Genomic DNA, 8572 nt, shown 5'->3' with positions numbered 1-8572 from the left:
TTCTATTCTCCCTCCGTGGTGTCGTCAAAGGCTTACTTCACACTTGTTGCTGAAATGAAATATAGAAGTGGAAATTCGTGTCTCAAATTTTTCTCAGCGATATTGTTGTTTTGCTGTTGTTGTTCTTTCTTTTATTATTATTATTATTATTATTATTATTATTATTATTATTATTATTAGTTGTAGTAGTAGTAGTAATAGTAGTAGTGGTAGTAATAGGTAGCAGTATCATCATGCCATAATTCCACTTGTGAAAGGTGTATTAAGGTAACATGAAGCAAGCACCAGACGCTTCAGATAACCACAACACACGGGTTAGCAAAACATTTTCCTTTGTGTATTTATCGCGCCAGACACGTTCCTTCCCACACGCCTCTCCTCTGTCCGCCGCGTCGGCCAGTCCGCTTTCGTTGCCGCCCCACCTCATCTTGTCTTGTGCGTCAGTATCAGCAATTCTTGAAAAGTAATGTGTTTGGTGTCCGGTGTTCCCTCGACAGCGAGAATTCATGAACTGACCCTGAAGGCTTCTGCTGAAACATCCGCCGGGGCTTGTCTGGGATATTATTTTACTTGCGCAGAAATTGATCGTGATACACATTGCTTTATTGAACTGTTCATCATAACTGGTGATGTAATAAATTCTCAGTAGTCATTCATTTGTATTTATTCACCAAATTTTGATGAAACAATAAAATGTAACGTTATTTTTTTTGGAAGGAAAGTGTCTATAGAGACCTGCTCCAAATAACCACTTCTGCCGAGAGATAAGACGCAACCCGCAAGGCTTTTGTGTGTAAACTTATCTTTTCCTTCACGTTTAAACGAAGCCTTGAGTCTCGGGGGCCGCGTGGGCTGCGGCTGATGTTGAGTTTTGGCGGCGAGACGCGAGAATGCGAGGGCTGCCTCGCCTCCCCGCGTGCACCCGCCAGCCAGACTTTAATTAGCAGCATCCTCGCAACTCACAAGACCGGTCTGTTGATTTTGAAGGCCCGGCAGCCGCTCTTACCTGAATAAAGTTAATTGTCGCTGAAACATTTACTTCAAAATGATATATGTCGCTGATGTGGCGAAAAAAAAAACCACTTGTGTACCAGGGAAAAAATAATTCCTTGGAGTCTGCTAATTTTCATACATAACTACCAGAGACTTAATGACATTTGAATATTATGTAACATCAAGACGTCCCTTTTCTTATACTCTTGTGACGAAGATTGAGCGTTCACTAATTACCGATATCTGTCGTTTGTGAGTCACTTTTTACTCTGATCAAGTTTGTTTCTCGTGTGTTGTATATTTATTTAGCGTCCAGCAATTACACTCCATTGCCGTCTGAGTCATCATTTTTGCTCTCGTGCCTCTTTTGTGTCACGTTCTTTACGGTGTTTGTTTGGTCGTGTTGCTTTGAGATGTTAATTAGTAAGTCACTCAAACAAGCAGCGGCGTTCTTTCTTTCGTGATATATTTACTAAAGCCTTCCGCATTTCCCGGCAAAAGAAAATGGCAGGAAAATGTGTCTTATTTTCCCAGCTTGCAAGGATCACCTCTGACTTTGGTGTAACTTAAAAAAAAGAAAAAGATTGTCTGTTTTTTGCTGCCGCCCAGGAAGTCAGGAGGTGAAGCAGGTGGAGAGAGAGAGAGAGAGAGAGAGAGAGAGAGAGAGAGAGAGAGAGAGAGAGAGAGAGAGAGAGAGAGAGAGAGAGAGAGAGAGAGTTTGACCGCCGAGATAACAAGTCTGGCTTCAGTGGCGTGGACGTACGAGTATGAACGCTGCCTTCACTTGAGCCGCCAAGGTCACGATTCATTTCCTCTCAATTCCCCGTCGAGTCTTTGCGTTTCGGGAATACGTATTGAACTCTGCATGACTGCGTGCCCTCCAACTTTGTGATATTATTCGTTGACTAATTGGAGAGGAAAACAGAGCTGCGGCCATTAATGTAAAATAACTCCATTGGCATCAGAATATAATTTCAGTCAGGTAACATTATCGTGAGCGTTGCCAAGTCATGCAACTTGGTCAGATTAGAAGCAAATGAAGTGATTGTTCCTTGTCGTGGAGTTTTCCCATTATAAACTAACCAATTATTTAGAGTATTTAGTTATGGGCTGTGAAAAATATATCAATAATTAAACTCCAATGTAAGCCCATTAAATTAATTGCTGTATGGAAAATAACGTATTCCAGTGTGATCCCGCCTGTCGTGGTACACACACACACACACACACACACACACACACACACACACACACACACACACACACACACACACACAAACAAACAAACAAACAAGAAAACAAAACAAAAAAACACTAATATACACACAGAACCAAAGAAATCCACAAGAAAACACACACACACACACACACACACACACACACACACACACACACACACACACACACACACACACACACACACACACACAAACACACACACACACACACACAGACACACACACACACACACACACACACACCTCATCCAATAGGGAGGAACTGCAAAGAAGTGTGTGTGTGTGTGTGTGTGTGTGTGTGTGTGTGTGTGTTGGGGGGGAGGCACGTGACATCTTGATAACTCTGATGAGGATGGAGTGTAGGGGCACTATCGGGGGGGGGGAGTGCGTCGTCCTTAGCCCGCACTCCATGGCATGTGTGTCCTGGTACTATCAGACAAAAAGAAGAAATTAGTAAGCAGTAACTTCAAAAACCAGGAAGGCTTTAACAACGAAGAAAATGGCGGTAGGAAATTGCTTTATTAACCATTAAAACCTCCGTAAAACCGTAAGAAGGAGTATAATATATCGTAAGCATTTACACTCTCTCACTATCTGTCTTTCATATATATCTAAATTTCTATACCTTTATCTCAATCTGTCCATCTTTTTCGGCCTGCAGTCCTCCTCCTTGAGGTGCTTTAATCCCCCCCCTTCCCCCCCAGGGTGGCACGGTGCAGGGCGTCACGCTGCTGAACACCTTAAATGGGTCCGCGGCGCACCGAGGCATTATGTACGAGTTGCCCCGCGCCCCGTGCACCCGGCAGGCGTGTGTGCCGTCTGTATCAGTACCTTTACCCCTTCCAGGCAGTTATCGAGCTTATGAAGGTATTTATTCCATTAGATATGAGCATATATACTACCGGAGAATTTAACTCTTAATTAACTCGCTTTAATTGTGTCCATGAAATTATCATGCATTTTTATTTTTTATTTTTTTTTTATTCGTATGCATATATTCGAGAAATTCCTCAGCAAATAGAAGCATTCTGCCGTGGTGTTAGCCGGGGCCCGGGGCGCGGGGCGTCACACAAAGACTGACATATTTCTTGCAAATTTCCGGAAGCAGGGTTCGTAATCTTCTCAAGGGGCTTTGAATTCACAGGATGATGTGGCGTTCGCCTTGATGTGATGGATCGCTGCTGCTTCGATTCGATTCCAGTTGCCAGAGGCCATAATGAAGCCGATGCGTCTCGTCTTTTGAGCGCTGTCTGCGTTGTGTTGTTCTCCATTTACAAGCAAAGGAAAACGTGTGGAAGTGTAAATTGAATAACCTGCACCACAAGGAAGGCGCGTGCACAACACTCCCACAGGTCTGTTTCCCAGGCACCTACATCCGATTGGCCCAGCCTGCCGGCATGCACCGTTGCTCTCCGCATTTTAAAACTAAACAAAAAAAAAAATTTGGTCTCACGCCGCATAATTATCATTGCATTTTCAGCGGGCACCAAACTGAAAAAAATATCACCAAAAATTACGAGGAACGTGTACGCAGGTTGCCGCAAGGTCAACGATCGAGGGGCGTCCCCGCGTCCTGGACACACACACACAGCGCTGCAGAATAATGTACAAGGCGAGGCTCCCACCCGCCTACCTCCTCCTCTTTTTCTTGTGAGAGAGGTTTCGTTTCTTGTTTTTAGCTTGTTTGTCCGGGAAATTCCTGGAAAGTAAGGGGTGCTACCTTAGAGAGAAAGTGTTTGAGAAAATGGTCCTTCTCTTTCTATATAACATTTTTCTTGTTCCCGAATTATTGGCGTTAGAAAGAATAATCCCATGACTCTGTGATTGTGTGCTACAGACGAAGCCTCTTGCACATTTATTCAAGTCAACGTAATCTTTTTCTTGTTAACTGGAGTGCTTCGTGACCAGACGACTTCAAGTGCTGCTAATGGCACCTTTTTCTTCCCATAACTACGCCTTGTGAAATGGGAGACGCGTGGGGGAGTGTAAAGCGAGGCCTCTGTGCACGCTAGGAATATTTGAACTGTCGACCCTTTGCTCCTGTTCCTGTTTGTTGATAACTATTAAACCCTCGTATGAAAAATTGGGGTGGGATGGAAATTCAGTGCATCGTAATGACATATGAAATAGGCTCAGGTAACCTAGATTGTTTTACCCTTATCAATGTAATAAGCCTTTTATGGGCATGTATTTAATATAAAAAAGCCAGCAGCTATTACATATTTCTACTTCAATATCATGTGCTGATCATCGTGGTGATAGGTTTTACAAAGTTGCATTGTATCAGAAAGCTTCATGTGTTAAATTAATGTGCACGTTTTGATTGAAAAATGAATTGATTCGTCAAAATCGTTCTCTTTTAACTAAAAAATGACGCTTTTGCAGTTTATTTCCGCCCGGCGATGCAGGCGAGTCGTCCTGACAACACCGGAGACAGGTGACAACACTGGAAACACGGCAGTTTTGTTTTTTCTTCAAGTTTATCATGCAGAGAGAATCCTCGCCCGGCCTGTCGGGGAGCGTGTTTTCATCCCCGTAACGTGTATTTTCGGTAATGCAATGCGCGAGGCAAGGGCCGGGCCGTGTGTGCCTCAGGGTGCTGCAGTGCTGACGCTGTTATTTGCTCGGCGCTCACACCAATAACAATAAAAGGGCCGCGCTTGTGCTAACACGTCTGTTTACTGAGGCGGCTCCGAAAATAGCAAGTGAAAATGCGGTTTCCTCAAATATCTTCAATGGTGCTGATCTGTGAGGGTAGATGGATCACCCGTCACAATTATTTCCGTCTACTCTCATGGACGAGCGGCAAAAGGCAGCAGAGGTTTTGTGGATCAAACAAAGAACTGGTGACCAAGGAGATCACCCGTGCACCTCCAACGCAAGGAACGGGGTATGACTTTCACGAAATTCCTAAAAATGTAATTAGATAAATGATAATTATTCGAATATATATATTCGAAGTATGTATACATTGATTCCAACGTCAAGCTGAGCGGTGACAGACTAGTGGAGGCCGCCACCCGCGTCCCCGAGCTGCGGCTTGTTGATTCCAGGAACTGAGGATCTGCTCGCGCCAACTCGAATCTCGTCCTCGTGTAACAGCCAAACCAATAATTAGTTACATATAACTTGAATTCCGGTTCGCTGAATTCCTGTTGGACACATTCTGGCAGCAACATGAACACTAAGTCTTTGGTGGCATAGGCGTGAGTGGGCGCTGGTGTAGCATGAATACCTGTGGTGGTGCAGTGCGTGTGCAGGTGGGCAGCAGCGTGAGCCAGGCAGCAGGAGGCAGCGCAGGCCCCGGCAGAGGTGCTGAGTCGGTAAGGCCGCGTTCGTTCTTGATAAGAGGAACATTTGCATTCGATTACGTAATTTTATTGTTCATAAAATGTGTACCCTAAGTTGTTGTTTGTGATATTATTTAGTTTATGTAAATATTTAATCAAGACATTACAAGTGACTGCGAGCAATTGTATCCGAGCATGAATTTTTAAAACACTTAATGAGCTTTGTGGAGTTTCTGCTTAAAGACATGCTGGTTTAAATGGTTATAATTAAACTCGTGCTGCATATTTGATGAGCCAGAACTTGCTAAATTTAACATTTCTAATATATATCGCAGAGAGTGTTTCACTCAAATGCACTCACACACAAAAGCGCTCCACTTCTTTGAAAATACTAAATATTCAGTGCACTCTGCCGTCCAAGTCGTGTATTTGCCGTGGACAGCAGTTAGATGGTGACTTGCTTGCAACAATTACGTTTTGCAGTGCTGCGGGGCGCCGAGCGGGGCCGGCAACTCTTGCAGCACTCATCCCGCGCGGCAGCTGTAACCGGAGGAGAACACTTGCCCCCCCACCCCTCTTGCCCTCCCGACCCACACTCCAGTTCCGAATCTCCTTTCTACAAATCGATTTCCGAAGCGGCTTTGGTGTGTCATCCCCCAGGTGACGGTGATGAAGGCGTCAGCCAAAAAACTTTCCGCTGTGGCCGTGAAATTTACCGGAAAGGCAGCCTCCTGAAGGCCCCATTTGTCACTCGCGGCGCCGGCTGGGCCGCATGGAGTGTGGGGCTCCATTTGAATCTGAAATGAGCGGGACGCGAATGTAGGCGGTGAGGCGGAGGCTGTCGGTGAAACTAACGACGCGTGGCCCGGAGTGGGAGGGGGAGGAGGGACGGGAGACTCTCCGCCTCTGTCCCAGGAGGGGTTATCGAGGATAGTGGATGTAGGTATTAAGGCACATTTGTTACGGCTAGACAGACTATATTCCTCGTGTGTTGAGCATGACCTACACACAGTTGACAAACCGAGAAGGCAGCGTCTCGAGACACAAGATGTTGACTCTGGCTTTTTCGGGTCACGTGTTCACGGCCCCAGGACCATGAATGCATCGCGCGGCAATTGAAAGGTTATAGTTATCCAGACGAGAAGGATGTGCTGCAATATTGTTCAGACTTCATGCTGGCAAAAAGTAATAACAAGAAAACAGGAAACAAAACAAACATTAACAAGCACAATGTTAATACCCCTCCTTGCCAAAATATACTTAGCGTGAGCCGGAAGTAGCCAGGCCTGGGCAATCCTCACGCTGACGCTGCCTCGAGGGACCCGCGCGAGTTACGTCCCGACAAATCATGGATATGTTCCGAGAGTCCAGACCCCGACCGGACGCGACGCCGCCGGAGATAAACACTCTTTTGCACCCACTACTGAATCCCCCTCCCACCCACCCACACACACACACACGCACACACTTTAACCCATTCCTCGTGTAATTTTTTTTATTTTTTTTATTTTTTAGGGAAAGATAAAAAAAAGAGTAGGAAGGAGGGAGGAACCAGCGGTGATGGAGGTGAGGGGCAGAAAGAGATAAGGGGAGGCGCGGGGCGAGGGACACGAGAAAAAACGTAAAATGCGTGACACTGATGGGGGGGAACAAGGCCTTTGGTTATCTAAGCGGTAAATGAACTTCCTCCTCCTCCTCCTCCTCCCCACTCCTCCTCCTCCTCCTCCTCCTCCTCGTCTTCCAATCTCCTTGTGTCTTCCTGCCTTGCATCCTCCCTTGCATCCCTTATCTACATCCTGTTATTCTCTCTCTCTCTCTCTCTCTCTCTCTCTCTCTCTCTCTCTCTCTCTCTCTCTCTCTCTCTCTCTCTCTCTCTCTCTCTCTCTCTCTCTCTCTCTCTCTCTCTCTCTCTCTCTCTCTCTCTCTCTCTCTCTCTCTCTCTCTCTCTCTCTCTCTCTCTCTCTCTCTCTCTCTCTCTCTCTCTCTCTCTCTCTCTAAACACACACACACACACACACACACACACACTCCAATCTTTTCATATATACATTTAATTCTTGATATTTTTTCTCTCTCTTTTTCGCTGTCCGCACTTGTCACGCCCCTAATTCTACCTCCAAAATTTATCTCTCCTCCTCCTCCTCCTCCTCCTCTTCCTCCTCCTCCTCCTCCTCTTCCTCCTCCTCCTCTTCCTCCTCCTCCTCTCAGCGGTCGGGGACACAACTTCACTCGTTGCCTTGCCATTACCTGAGCACGTGAAGCAACTGTCCTGGGGTCGAAGGGAAGGGAAGACGACTATGTGGGGCAGCAGGAGGAGGAGGAGGAGGAGGAGGAGGAGGAATGGTTTGTAGACGTGCTGATGTCGTGTGCAAGTTTTTTTTTTTTCGTTGGTGTTTATGACCCCCTTTTTTTCCCTTTTCTCTATTCCTCCCCCTCCTCGTCCTTTTCCTCTTTTTTCTCCTCTTTCTCCTCCCCTTCCTCCTCCTCCTCCTCTTCCTCCTCTTCTTTATGTTCTTTATCTATTTTATCTTCCTACTCCATCTTCATTTTCCTCTTTTTCCTCACTGAGCTTCCTCCTCCTCCTCCTCCTCCTCCTCCTCCTCCTCCTCCTCCTCTTTTCACTCATCGCCCTCTTCCTCCTCCTCCTCCTTCTGCTCCATCTTTATCCTCCTCATTCACCGCCACATCATCCTTTCTTCATGCTGTTTTTCTCACTCAATCAATCATGGTGAAGGGCACACTGTCACTCCTGTCACAACCACGGCTTTCACCTCCACCGCTCTCAGTCTCTTCCCCAGTACCACCACCGCCACCACCACCACCGCTGCTCTCATCCCCTCCACTACAACTACTGCTCTCATCCCCTCCACCACCACCACCACCACCGCTGCTCTCATCCCCTCCACTACCACTACTGCTCTCATCCCCTCCACCACCACCACCACCACCACCACCGCTGCTCTCATCCCCTCCACTACCACTACTGCTCTCATCCCCTCCACCACCACCACCACCACCACCACCGCTGCTCTCATCCCCTCCACTACCACT

This window comes from Eriocheir sinensis, chromosome 2 (assembly GCF_024679095.1).
Source record: "Eriocheir sinensis breed Jianghai 21 chromosome 2, ASM2467909v1, whole genome shotgun sequence".
Lineage (NCBI taxonomy): Eukaryota > Metazoa > Arthropoda > Malacostraca > Decapoda > Varunidae > Eriocheir > Eriocheir sinensis.
This window is presented reverse-complemented; position numbering follows the sequence as displayed.